We start from the raw sequence: 14,783 nt of genomic DNA, 5'->3' as shown, positions 1-14,783 counted from the left end.
ACTAGAATACGCGGAAACAGTGCGGTCTCCACATATGAAGAAACACATAGTAAAACTAGAAAGAATACAGAGGATGGCAACAAAAATGGTTCCAGAACTGGAGGGACTGACATATGAAGAGAGACTAAAGGAAATGGACTTAGCAACACAAGAACAAAGAGGAGACCTAATACAAATATATAGGCTATTGAGTAAAATGGAAGAAGTAGATAACGAGAAATTGCTACTAAGAGAGGAACCTTCCAGCAGGAATACTAGAGGACATAGTAAAAAGTTGAGGAAGGGAAGATGTTCAAGAGACATAAAGAAATATAGCTTCCCACAAAGAAATATAGAGGTTTGGAACAGATAAGTGAAGAAATAGTATCGGCGAAGAGTGTGCAAAGTTTCAAGGAAAAGTTGGATAATTATAGATACGGAGACGGGACCACACGAGCGTAAGCCCAGGCCCTGTAAAACTACAACTAGGTAAATACAACTAGGTAAATACACACACACACACACGCACACACACACACACAGGGCAAAACATTTTTCCTTATCACAGTTTACTGCATGCTGGGGTCACACATTTTGGCAGAAGTCCTTGACCTTACCCTCCTTGACCTTGCCTGCTGCTGCTGCTGATCTCAGGGAGAGAGAGATTTACACAGATATTTAAACCACAAACACACAACTTATGGTCCACACTGGGCGGTCTGCCCTTAAGCCTGCCCTGAGTGAAATTATATTAATCAAATGGCACCAAGACTTTGCATTTCTACTTTAGTGATACTGAGGTGAAGGAAGTGTTGGTCAAGCTTGTTTTTAAGGGGAAGAGAGAGAGAGAGAGAGAGAGAGAGAGAGAGAGAGAATAAATAGAACAATGAAGAAAAAATATGCAATTGAAATTGAAATGACCCACGATGACCCAGAGAGATGCAGGGGTCAGGCCACAGAAAAAGAGCAAGTTTGGAGCACTACAATGACCCAGAGAGATGCAGGGGTCAGGCCACAGAAAAAGAGCAAGTTTGGAGCACTACAATGACCCAGAGAGATGCAAGGGTCAGGCCACAGAAAAGAGCAAGTTTGGAGCACTGCAATGACCCAGAGAGATGCAAGGGTCAGGCCACAGAAAAAGAGCAAGTTTGGAGCACTACAATGACCCAGAGAGATGCAGGGGTCAGGCCACAGAAAAAGAGCAAGTTTGGAGCACTACAATGACCCAGAGAGATGCAAGGGTCAGGCCACTCACCAGCACAGTGGACATCCTCTGGTCCGCCCAGGAGCACCTCATCCCCTGGTCTATGGTGCTGGTGATGAGGGGACCAGCTCACTCCACGCCCAGGCCAGGGAGACGCTGCTCAGCTTCTTCACACAGCTGGGGACACAGGGCACAGAGTTATAATGATAATACTTTCCTCTAGGTTCATGGTACACCAGAAGGGTCACACTGCCATCTTTCTTTATTTCTGTTTAGGTATTTTAATTGTTTATTTTCCAGAGAGAAGGAAAACAAAACTAATCCAGGTTAGGTAACATTAGTTTTGTGAACCTTCCCACCATGGCGGTGTTATGAGTTACAGGAGGCAGGAAAGCTGTGTTACTGATGCCAAGATTCTGAGTTTAAAGAGAAAGAGAGAGAAAAAGTATCCAGGTTGGGTCAAGTTAGTTTTGTGAACCTTCCCACCATGGCAGTGTTATGAGTTACATGAGGCAGGAAAGCTGTGTTACTGACACCAAAATTCTGAGTTTAAAGAGACAGAGAGAGAAAATGTATCCAGGTAAGGTTACGTTAGTTTTGTGAACCTTCCCATCATGGCAGTTACATGAGGCAGGGAGGCTTGCAAGGCTGTTTTACTGACGCACAACTTCTCAGAGATTCAGGAGAGAGAGAGAACGAAACTATCCAGGTTAGGTTAGGTTAGTTTTGTTGTGGCTTTCTGAGGTGGCTGAACAATGCTACTCATTTATATACCTGGACTGACTTTTCTTTTTCCTTTTTTTCTTTATGATTATTTTGGGGCAATCACTGTTTCAAGGGAGAAAACAAAACTATCAAGGTTACTTTAGGTTAGTTAGTAACAGTAGTAGTAGTAGAAGTAGTAGCAACAATTACCAAAGACTAGAACCTTATATTCGTTCCTTCAATAATGATAATAATAATAATAATAATAATAATAATAATAATAATAATAATAATAATAATAATAATAATAATAATAATAATAATAATAATGATAATGATGATAGTAATAATAATAATAATGATAATAATAATTGGCATGGCACTTATGACATAACTAAGATTTAACTCATTAGCAATTATTTATTTATCAATTATTACTGTCATTTATTTACCATTACTTTATTAAGTTAGTTTTGTGTGCCTTCTCACATCATGGTGATATTTTGAGGCAGCAGAACTAAACTATACATTTACCACATTTTCTTTTCTTTCTTCTTTATTACTTTATATTTAGTGTAAGCAAGAACAAAAGGTGCCAACAGAGAGACAGCGGAGCCACCAGGAACAAAATAGCATTGCCTGCATCAGGAGACACAGTGCTATCAATGTAACCAGTCTGTCTGCCTTGCCTTCCTGCCTAAACACACCGCCGGGCCGCATATTCCTGAAGTCTCTGCAGGTGTGTGGTTCCTGAGTGAAGACGCTCGGCTGTAACTTGAAAACTAACCACGGGCCATTCTGGAAAATACTTTCATTGTGATTCCCGCTCAACATTACCTGTAATACTTCCTACCTAACCTTACATAGCCTAACCGCCAAGTGGCCACAGACTACCCACATGCTGTCCAGAAGACCACCCATCAATCCAGACTCTAGAAGAAACCGCCCAGTGAATCAAGAGTGAGTTCAAGGGGGCAGCATGAGCCAAGCATAACTGGCGCCACAATAAAAAATTGCCTGCGCCATGACAGCCTTGGGCCGACCACCATCCAGGCCCCTGAAGAAAGCCTACCGGAGTTACAGGCGGATATGTAAAAAAAAAAATTAAATAAATAAATAAATAAATAAATAATCTATCCTGCCCTGTTCAAGAGTAGGCGGAACACACACGTACAGACTTCAGGAATATGCATTCCTGCCACCATCAACTCATATTTACAGGCATTCCAGGCCTCCCGGGGCACAAAACCTCAGGTGGGATTATTCACGAGAGGGTCGCCTAATAATTTTGAGATGCTGACTGCTTATTTCTGGACAAAATATGATGCTGTTTATTATGGAGATAGTATTCATTTCCAGATATCACTATTTGATTGACTTTTCAATGCCTGTTGTACACCCGTCACCTCCCACTGCCTCAACATAGCTGACAGAGAGGTTCACTTTGCTTACTGATTAAACTCAGCGCTCACCAAGATCACAAGTGGACAAACCAGAACAAAACCAGGCAAATTAATGTTTTTTGCCGCTGTGCGTGTGTTCCCCCAGTGAGCGTTGGACGCCAGCGACTTATCCAAAATCTCTAGAATCACACCCAAGCTTATTGAGGAAAAAAGTGGACAAACCAGAACAAAACCAGGCATATTAATGTTTTCCTGCTGTGTATTGCCCCATGCATGGTGGACACCAGAGCCACTCATATCTACAGGAGGCATTTTTCACAACACCGGCCCGCGTAGTGGGCCACCCCCGCCCTGCACTGTGTATTCCCGCCACCCCTCACTGCCTGCCCAGTATATTTAAACTAACCAAGCCTTACTTTACGTAACCTAGCGAACAGGGGGACTTTGCTCCCTCTCAACCCCCTTCTATTTCTAGGAAGTCCCTTGTTAATGCACTGCATTCAGGCACTAAAAATAATCCATGCTGTAAGCATTAACTTGGCCAGAGGTGGCTGTGCGCGCTTTCCTAAATATTTTGCAGAGTCAGTCTTATTAACTGAATGCTGTTTCAATCATCTGTTTATATATTAAACCTTTTTTTCACTTCCTTCCTTCTCTCTTCATGTAACTTAGTATTGAGCTGTTCATCCTTCCATAGGTGTACCTCAGGACCCCTGGGTAAGGAACACACTGTGGTAACCCAATGTGACAGAGATGACCACCAAGGCAATGAGTAGCTATGCTCTAGACCCCAAACTTCACCTGTCACAAGCTTACCTCTTGAGTCTTTAATTTGACAGAGATGAGCACTGAGGCAAGGTGTCCCGGAGCGATGGGTGCCTGTACCCCGCACCCCCATAGGCCCCCCAGGGTAACGGAGCTACGCCCTGGAGCAACGAGGACCTGGGGAAGGCACACTGTGGTAGCTCCGATGTCACGCCCGTCCTGTTACAACGCAGGATGTGACAAAGATGAGCTCTGAGGCGACGCGCACCTATAGTAGTAGTAGCAGCTATAGCATAAGCCCTAAACTTGACCTTACACTCAAATTTAAGGTCTGCAGGAAGAGGGAAGAGAGAGGAAGAGGAGGAGGAGGAAGGAAGAGAGTACGTAGTAGAAAATTTTACCTAACCCTCACCTAGCACCCATATTTATAGGCCTACCGCTCCACTAGACCGCCCAACTATAAGCTTACCGATGCCCCAAGGTCTCTCCCATAGGCCTACTTACTTTTAAAGGCGGGCGAGGTCAGGAACGTGAAATAAACGTAGATCTTTTTGAACGCCGCCCACGTGCAACTCCCGCGGCAAAACGTAAACAAACCGAGTCGACGCGTTCTAGCGGCTCCTTTTTCTTTTTCCCTTGTCTCTTCCTCTTTTCTTTCTCTTTGCCTTTTCTTTCTCTTCCTCTTTTGTCTTCCTTTCTCTTTCTTTTTTCATCCTTTTCTTCTTTCCTGAGTTCGTATCTCTCTCCTCGTTCTAACGGTTTCCTTTTTCCTTTTTCTTTTGTCTCTTCCTCTTTTCTTTCTTTCTCTTTGCATTTTCTCTTCCTCTTTTGTCTCCTTATCTTCCTTGCTCTTTCTTTTTTCATCCCATTTCTTCTTTTCTCTTTCTTCCTTTCTCTTTCTTTTTTTCATCCTTTCTCTTCTTTTCCTCCGTTCGTATCTCTCTCTTCGTTCTAACGGTTTCCTTTTTCCTTTTTCTTTTGTCTCTTCCTCTTTTCTTTCTTTCTCTTTGCATTTTCTCTTCCTCTTTTGTCTCCTTATCTTCCTTGCTCTTTCTTTTTTCATCCCTTTTCTTCTTTTCCTCCGTTCGTATCTCTCTTCGTTCTAGCGGTTCTATTTTTTTCTCTTCTTTCTTCCTTTCTCTCTTTCTCTTTTCTCTTTCTCCTCCTTTCTTTCTGCCTTTCTTCTTCCTTCCTTTCTCTTCTTTTCCTCCGTTCCTATCCCGCTCTTCGTTCTAGCGGTTCATTTTTATATGTATTTTTTTCTCTTAATTATCTTTTATTCTGACTTTTAAGGTTGAATTAAGGAATATCAAGTTAGTTTAAATATAAAGATAATATAATCAGCCCTTAATTATGGCATCGTTTTTCTCTTTTCTCTCTGTCTTTTCCGTTTCTCTTTCCTCTCCTTCTCTCTGTATGTTTCGTTTCCTTCCTTTCTTATCCTTTCTCTCCTCTTTAATTCTTCCCTTCGTATCTTTTCTCTTCTTCCTTTCCCTCTTTTTCTCTTCTTTTATCTCCTCCATTCTGTTTCCTTTTCTCCCTTTCTTTCTCTCCCTTTCTCTTTTCAGAAAAATATTTTTAGAAGAAGTTTAAGAAGTAGTGTAATTCTGTAGATCTCAAAATGTTCCTCCATCATTTGACTCTTTAGGCTGCTAATATGACGCTCGTAGCTATTTCCAGTTTTCAGATGTAGGCGATGAAAGACAAGTCTCTAAATCGTGCGAGCCATCCCCACCCGCGGTGATGGTTCGGCCAGGGAGGTGGGTGGAACGGACACTCATAATACTCGCCATAATATTAATGTAACTTAAGCTTGATTGGCTAATAAACAAGATTATATCTTCTACAAAACATTTGTCTAAGGACAAAAGTATCCTCTCAATATTTAGAGGGGAAAAAAATAAAAGGAGAACTACAAGAAATATCTCAAAAGTTTTTTATTATGGCTTCCTTCTCTTTTCACAAGCATAATATCTGAATATAAATCAACCAAATTAACCTTTTTATAATCGTTGCAACACCTATAATGTTTAAATTGATATAAATTTAATAAAAATCATGAAAAAATCAACCGTCCGAATCATCACGACTCTGTAAAGAGCAAACGTGTGGTCACGTCCTTTTCCAGCACGAGGCTTCACGGGTGATACACGGCAACACCTTCGCCGGGCATCGCTGCGTCACCGAAATAATTTACATCTCGCTAATTGGCACGTTTTTGAAGCGAGAGCTTACGATACACCCTGACAATATTACATATGAGATGCAAAAAAACATAAAATAGGACTTGCATCGAAAATAACAGCTCTGAGGGCGTAGCTGTCCCTTTGTGGGCCAAGGCAACAAAGTTTTGCACATTCACACAAAATCTCGCGGCACTCAGTCCCATACACTTTACAATAAGTGCTATGGCCGGACCATCCCACTGTCCGAATCATCACCGCTCTCCCCTACTAATTAAATAGGCTACACTAGAGGGGGGGAGAGGGAGGGAGGTGGTTTGGGAGAGCTAAAAATAGAGACAAAAGTGTGTGTGTGTTCATGACATTGGCTAGAGCGTAACGGTTTGTCGGGACGAGAGAGAGAGAGAGAGAGAGAGAGAGGAAGGGAAGAGAATGAAACGAAAATGAAGGGTTAGGAAGGGAATGGTAGGGAAAGGTTGAGAAAGGAAGGATTGGGAAGAGAAGGGTATGAATGGGATGGGAGAGGAAGTAAGGAATGGGATGAGAAGGGAAGGGATGGGAAGGGAAGGGAAGGATTGGGAAGAGAAGGGTATGAATGGGATGGGAGAGGAAGTAAGGAATGGGATGAGAAGGGAAGGGATGGGAAGGGAAGGGAAGGATTGGGAAGAGAAGGGTATGAATGGGATGGGAGAGGAAGTAAGGAATGGGATGAGAAGGGAAGGGATGGGAAGGGAAGGGAAGGATTGGGAAGAGAAGGGTATGAATGGGATGGGAGAGGAAGTAAGGAATGGGATGAGAAGGGAAGGGATGGGAAGGGAAGGGAAGCAATGGAAAGGGAAGGTATTTATGGGTTGGGATAGGCTGAGAAGGGAAGGGAAGGGAAGGGACGTAAGGGGTAGGGAACGGATGGGTAGGGTAGGGAAGGGGAGTGATGAGAAGGGGAGGAACGGGAAAGGCAGGGAAGGGAGAGGAAGGGAAGGGAAGGGACGTGAGGGGTAGGGTAGGGAAGGGGAGTGATGAGAAGGGGAGAAACGGGAAAGGCAGGGAAGGAAGAGGAAGGGAAGGGAAGGGAAGAAAAGGGTCGGGAAGGGAAAGGTAGGAAAGGGTTAGGAAGGCAAGGGTATAAGGTTGGGAAGGGAAGGGAACCGATGGGATGGTAAAGGAAGGAAGGGAAAGGAAAGGAAAGGGAAGGGAAGGGATGGGATGGGAAGGGAAGAAAATGGATGAGAAAGGAAAGGATCGGAAAAAAAGGGTAAGGAAAGGAAAGGAAAGGAAGGGAGGGGTAGGGAAGGGAAGGGAAGGGTTGGGAAGGGGAGAGTATGGAAGGGAAGGGATGGAGGGAAAGGAAGAGGGAGGGGGAGAAGGGTGGGTATCTGTCTATCTGTCTGTCTGTTTACTTTCTCAAGAAACGTATTTTATTGTATTTTATTATTCTTTTATATCTCTTAACATTTCTGCTTCTATTTTTCTACTTCTATTCCTTATCAATTTTCTCTTGCTATCTTTTTCTTATTTTTTCCTCTCATCATTTTTATTCTATTTTTTTCAATCCTGTTCTGTATATTTCCTTTTACTGTCATCTTTTTCTCATTCCGTTTATTATCATTTTGTCTCTATCTTTATCTCTATCTATCTATCTCCTTCTCAAGTCTACTTTTTTCTTCTTCCTCTTGTTTTCTCTCCTTTTCTTCCTCTTCTTTTCATTCTAGTTTTCTTTTCCCTCTCCTCTCCTCCTCCTTCTCTCTCTTGCTCCTTTCTCTTCTTTTCCCTGCTTTCTCTTCTCTTCCTTTTCTCCCTCTTCCTCTTCCTTCATTTTTTTGTTCTTCTTCTCCTCCTCCTCCTCTTCTCTCCTCCTCCTCCTTTCCTTCTCTTTCCTCATGCCTTCCGTCTCCTCTTCATCTTCCTCCTTCTCCTACTCCTTCATTTTCTTCTACTATTTCTTCTCTTCCCCCTCCTTCTCATGCCTTCCTCCTCCTCCTCCTCTTCTCTCCTCCTCCTCCTCCTCTTTCGCTCCTGGGTACGCGGACGCCTTTCCCAGAGGCGCCTCCTCCTGACCTTGGAGGTGTGCCCTTCTTAACCCCAACACAGCTGTCCGTTGCTTTCTCTCTCTCTCTCTCTCTCTCTCTCTCTCTCTCTCTCTCTCTCTCTCTCTCTCTCTCTCTTCCAGTTCTTCCTTTCCTTTTCTCGTTATTTATATATTTATTTATCTCCTGTCTCTTCCTTCGTCTCTCTCTCTCTCTCTCTTGATTGATTGATAGTTTATTGTTGCAAGTAAAACAACAAAGGAGAAAGGAGGAGCATGCCATCCCAACCCCCAGGCAGTACAGAGTGTGATTATACAACTAAGGATACATGTGTAAGTAGCACCAGGAAACTAAAAAGATACTATGGTAGGGGACAAGTGTTAAAAATATAAAGGCCTTGATTTAGTCAAGGGAGCAAACATAAGGGACTGTACATATGGACTACAATCTAGGGGCAAATGCAGGATACTCACTAAGCACAGCTGAAGGAACATTATTGTTAATGAACCAGCCCACCAGCCCAGGCAGGTCCCAGTGGCCCTGTGGGCGGTAGGCACTAATAGCAGAACATTGCAGGACATATCTAGTGTTTGAGCGTGTGACCCCCTGGCCTGACACACAAGCGGCAAGGTACAGGGTCAGCCCCACTGACCTCCCAGTAATATCTATAGCCCAGCCTCAGCCGCATCACCACCAGATCATAGGATGGACTCAGCCTACCATAAGTGTGGGTGCGGATACTTGATACCTGGGCATAGTGAATGCTGGAGGGACTGCCATCCTGACACCTCAAGGCACTCTTTATTCCAGTTCTTCCTTTCCCTCTCTCGTTATTTATATATTTATTTCCTGTTTCATCTCTCTCTCTCTCTCTCTCTCTCTCTCTCTCTCTCTCTCTCTCTCTCTCTCTCTCTCTCTCTCTCTCTCTCTCTCTCTCTCTCTCTCTTTATTCCAATTCTTCCTTTCCCTCTCTCGTTATTTATATATTTAATTTTCCTCTCTCTCTCTCTCTCTCTCTCTCTCTCTCTCTCTCTCTCTCTCTCTCTCTCTCTCTCTCTCTCTCTCTCTCTCTCTCTCTCTCTCTCTCTCTCTCTCTCTCTCTCTCTCTTATTCTCCTTCTTGCTTTACTTGGTCTTGGTTTCCTTCACGAAGAGTGTTAAGTGTTTATCTCGGCTATTTTTAAGAGGAATGTCTTTACTTTCTTACCATTGGGACTCGATCTGTTCACGTTGGCCATGTATGTTTTTCTCGTCTTTTCCCTTGACGAATCTTAATAACAATAACAATAACAGTAAAAATAACGATAATAACAGTGGTAATATTGTTGCCGTAGTGAGGTGAAAGAAAGCTTGAAAAGTCACAGCATATATATTTTTTAACGTTTTTCCTCCTTGTACTTTTATGATCCTGATGAATACAAGAATTTTGGGGCAAAGGAGGAGGAGGAGGAGGAGGAGGAAAAGAAGATAAAGGAGGAGGAGAAAAAAGATGAACAGAGAAGAAGACGAATGAGAAGGAGAAAGAGAAAAAAATGAAGAACAGCGAAGATGATGATGAAGAAGAAGAAGAAGGAGAAGGAGGAGGAGGAGGAGGAGGACAAGATAAAAGAGAAGGAGAAAAGAAAGATGAACAGAGAAGAAGACGAATGAGAAAGAGAAGGAGAAAAAAATGAAGAACAGCGAAGAAGAAGGAGATGAAGAAGAAGAAAGAGAAGGAGGAGGAGGAGGAGGAAAAGAAGATAAAGGAGGAGGAGAAAAAAGATGAACAGCGAAGAAGACGAATGAGAAAGAGAAGGAGAAAAAAAGATGAAAAACAGCGAAGAAGATGAAGAAGAAGAAGAAGGAGAAGGAGGAGGATGAGGAGGAGGAGAAGGAGGAGGAAAATAAGATAAAAGAGGAGGAAAAAAAAATGAACAGCGAAGAAGAAGAATGAGGAGGAGAAAATAGTAAGTAGAAGCAAGAATTATAGTAACAGTAGGAAAAAGGAGAAGGAGGAGAGAGAATTAGAAGAAGAAGAAGAAGAAGAAGAAGAACCTTCGACTCGGCTCGGCTCGGCTCGGCAGTTCCCGGCTTGGCGTCCCGTTGCTCGTGACGGTGTGATCCCGCGAATCATTTTTGTTCATTTTACTGTAAATACGTGGTGCCAGCGAGCCATGGCGCCACAGCAAGTATAACAAGTGCCAGAGATTACTTGGGTGCCATTCCTTTTCCGCGGGAAGGCTTAGAAAAGGAGGTAAAGGCTTGAAAATTGTGGGGAGGAAGGGAAGATGGCGGGGGAAGGGAAGATCTTAACCCGATGTGCCAACGTTATTTTTCGTGTTTTCGTGCGATTTACGTGTATCCCAAAGTGCCGAGTGCGAGGAAAGGAAAGCAAAGGTGCCAGTGATCTTATAGTGGCAATCCTAGCGTGTGGAAAAGCATATAAAAGGCTGGAAATAAGAGAAAAGTGAAGGGGGGAATGGCGGGAGTGAGTGTTAATGGTGGATTTTTCAATTTACCTCGAATTACGTGTTTGCCGGAGCGTGACGGTGCAGGGAAGGTGCCGGTGACCAAGTGGTGCTGGACGTGGTGATGGAGAGAGTTAGGAAAGTAAAAGAGAAGAAGGTGAGAAAAGGCCTTGAAATTTGTGTGCGCGTGTGTGCGTGCGTGCGTAGATGTGTCTGCGGCTATATAATTATATATGGTAAGATTGATCAAGTCCATGTTATCACCAAGTTTGTTATCGCAAGAACAGGAAGAACAACGAGATAAAGAATTATAGCATCTACGTCAAGGCTTGGGTGAGTGCTGTTATTGTCATTATCATTATTATTATTATTATTATTATTATTATTATTATTATTATTATTATTATTATTATTATTATTACTACCCTCTCCCCTCCCACGCCCCTTTGATACACCTCTCCCCTCTCACGCCCCACCCACACATCTCTATCACTCCTCACCCACACCCTCACCCTCACCTCTCCAATCTCACGCCCCACCCACACATCTTTCCCCTCTCACGCCCCTTTGATACCTCTCCCCTCTCACCCCACCCACACATCTCTCCCTCTCACGCCCCTTTGATACACCTCTCCCTCTCACGCCCCACCCACATCTCCCTCTCACGCCCCACCCACATCTCTCCCTCTCACGACCCTTTGATACACCTCTCTCCTCTCACGCCCCACCCACACACCTCTCCCCTCTCACGCCCCTTAGAAACACCTCTCACCTCTCACGCCCCACCCACATCTCTCCCCTCTCACGCCCCACCCACATCTCTCCCTCTCACGCCCCTTTGATACACCTCTCCCTCTCACGCCCCACCCACATCTCTCCCCTCTCACGCCCCACCCACACCTCTCCCCTCTCACTCCACCCACACACCTCTCCCCTCTCGCGCCACCCACACCTCTCCCTCTCACGCCCCAACCACACACCTCTCCCTTATCACGCCCCACCCACATCTCTCCCTCCCGCCCCTTTGATACACCTCTCCCTCTCACGCCCCACCCACACCTCTCCACTCTCACGCCACACCCACACATCTCTCCCCTCTCACGCCCCACCCACACACCTCTCCCCTCTCACGCCCCACCCACACACCTCTCCCCACTCACGCCCCACCCACACCTCTCTTCTCTCACGCCCCTTTAATACACCTCTCCCCTCTCACGCATCACCCACACACCTCTCCCCTCTCACGACCCTTTGATACACCTCTCTCCTCTCACGGCCCACCTCTCCCCTCTCACGCCCCTTTGATACACCTCTCCCCTCTTACGTCCCACCCACACACCTCTCCCCTCTCACGCCCCAAACACACATCTCTCCCCTCTCACGACCCACCCACACACCTCTCCCCTCTCACGCCCCTTTGATACACCTCTCCCCTTTCACGCCCCACCCACACACCTCTCCCCTCTCACGCCCCTTTGATACACCTCTCCCCTCTGACGACCCTCCCACACACTTCTCCTCTCACGCCCCTTTGATACACCTCTCCCCTCTCACGTCCCACCCACACACCTCTCTCCTCTCACGCCAACCCACAAATCTCTCCCCTCTCACGCCCCATAGATACACCTCTCCACGCTCACGCGCCTGGCACACACCTCTCCCCTCTCAGGCCCCACCCACACACCTCTCCCCTCTCACGCCACACCCACACACCTCTCATCTCTCCACCCCTCTCTCCCTTCTCACGCCCCACACACACCTCTCCCTCTCACGCCCCACCCACATCTCTCCCTCCTACGCCCCTTTGATACACCTCTCCCTCTCATGCCCCACCCACCTCTCCCCTCTCACGCCCCACCCACACATCTCTCCCCTCACCCGCCCCACCCACACACCTCTCCGCTCTCACACCCCACCCACACATCTCTCCCCTCTCCCGCCCCACCCCCACCCCTCTCCACTCGCACGCCCCTTTGAGACCACTCTCCCCTCTCCCGCCCCACCCACACACCTCTCCCCGCTCACGCCACTTTGATACACCTCTCTTCTCTCACGCCCCACCCCCACACCTCTCCCTTCTCACGCCCCTTTGATACACCTCTCCCTCTCACGTCCCACCCACACACCTCTCCCTCTCACGCCCCACCCACATCTCTCCCCTCTGACGCCCCTTTCCCCTCTCACGCCCCACCCACACCTCTCCCCTCTCACGCCCCTTTGATACACCTCTCCCCTCTCACGCCCCACTCACACACCTCTCCCCTCTCACGTCCCACCCACACCTCTCCCTCTCATGCCCCACCCATACATCTCCCCTCTCACGCCCCAGTGATACACCTCTCCCCGCTCACGCCCCACCCACACCTCTCTCCCCTCTCACCTCACACCCACACCTCTCCCGTCTCACGCCCCTTTGATACCTCTCCCTCTAACACCCCACCCACATCTCTCACCTCTCACGCCCCTTTGATACACCTCTCCCCTCTCACCCCACACACCTCTCCCCTCTCACGCCCCACCCTCACATCTTTCCCCTCTCACGCCCCTTTGATACACCTCTCCCTTCTCACGCCTACCCACACACCTTTCCACTCTCACGCCCCACCCACACACCTCTCCCCTCTCACGCCACACCCACACACCTCTCCCCTCTCACGCCCCACCCACACACCTCTCCCCTCTCACGCCCCACCCACACACCTCTCCCCTCCCAAGCTCCTTTGATACACCTCTTCCCTCTCACGCCCCAGCCACACAACTCTCCCCTCTCCCCACCCACCTCTCCCTCTCACGCCCCACCCACACCTCTCCCTCCCACACGCTCCTTTGATACACCTCTCCCCTCTCACCCCACACCTCTCCCCTCACGGCCCTCCACCCTCTCCCTCTCACGCCCCAGACACCTCTCCCTCCCACGCTCCTTTGATACCTCTCCCCTCTCACGCCCCACCCACACCTCTCCTCTCACGCCCCACCCACATCTCCCCTCTCACCCCTTTGATACACCTCTTCCTCTCACGCCCCACCCACATCTCTCCCTCTCACGCCCCACCTCTCCCCTCTCACGACCCACACATCTCTCCCTCCCACCCCACCCACACCTCTCCCTCTCACGCCCCTTTGATACACCTCTCCCCTCTCACGCCCCACCCACACATCTCTCCCGTCTCAGGCCCCACCAACACACCTCTCCCCTCTCACGCCCCTTTGATACACCTCTCCCCTCTCACGCCCCTCCCACACATCTCTCCCGTCTCAGGCCCCACCAGCACACCTCTCCCCTCTCACGCCCCTTTGATACACCTCTCCCCTCTAACGCCCCACCCACACATCTCTCCCGTCTCAGGCCCCACCAACCCACCTCTCCCCTCTCACGCCCCTTTGATACACCTCTCCCCTCTCACGCCCCAACAACACATCTCTCCCCTCTCACGCCCCTTTGATACACCTCTCCGCTCTCACGCCCCTCCCACACACCTCTCCCTCTCACGCCCCTTTGATGCACACCTCTCCTCTCACTCCTCACCCACACACCTCTCCCCTCCCACGCCCCTATTATACACCTATCCAATCTCACGCCCCACACAAACACCTCTCCTCTCACCCACCACATATCTCTCCCCTCTCACGCCCCTTTGATACACCTCTCCCCTCTCACGCCCCACCCAAACACCTCTCCCCTATCACACCCCTTTGATACACCTCTCCCCTCTCACGCCCCACCCACACACCTCTCCCGTCTCACGCCCCACCCACACACCGCTCCCCGCTCACGCTCCACCCACACCTCTCCTCTCACGCGCCTCCCACACACCTCTCCCCTCTCACGCCCCAACCACACACCTCTTCCTTCTCACGCCCCACCCACACACCTCTCCCCTCTCACGCATCACCCACACATCTCTCCCCTCCCACGCCCCTTTGATACACCTCTCCCCTCTCACGCCCCACCCACACACCTCTCCCCTCTCACGCCCCACCCACACATCTCTCCCCTCTCACGCCCCACCCACACACCTCTCCCCTTTCACGCCCCATCCACACATCTCTCCCCTCTCACACCCCACCCACACA

General features: G+C 47.9%; 1 long non-coding RNA gene across 1 annotated transcript; it reads right to left on the bottom strand.

Annotated features, from left to right (window-relative positions):
- Nucleotides 1–1,114: 1,114 nt before the first annotated feature.
- Nucleotides 1,115–4,622, bottom strand: LOC126990082 (uncharacterized). Its single transcript, XR_007743996.1, has 3 exons — nt 4,561–4,622; nt 4,108–4,233; nt 1,115–1,360 (listed from the first exon to the last, which is right to left on the bottom strand). It is a non-coding gene; the product is annotated as an uncharacterized LOC126990082 (long non-coding RNA).
- Between the last annotated feature and the right edge of the window lie 10,161 nt (nt 4,623–14,783).

Source organism: Eriocheir sinensis, unplaced genomic scaffold, assembly GCF_024679095.1.
Source record: "Eriocheir sinensis breed Jianghai 21 unplaced genomic scaffold, ASM2467909v1 Scaffold144, whole genome shotgun sequence".
Taxonomy (NCBI): domain Eukaryota; kingdom Metazoa; phylum Arthropoda; class Malacostraca; order Decapoda; family Varunidae; genus Eriocheir; species Eriocheir sinensis.
Note: the sequence above shows the minus strand (reverse complement) of the source record. Positions and strands in the feature narration are given on the sequence as shown.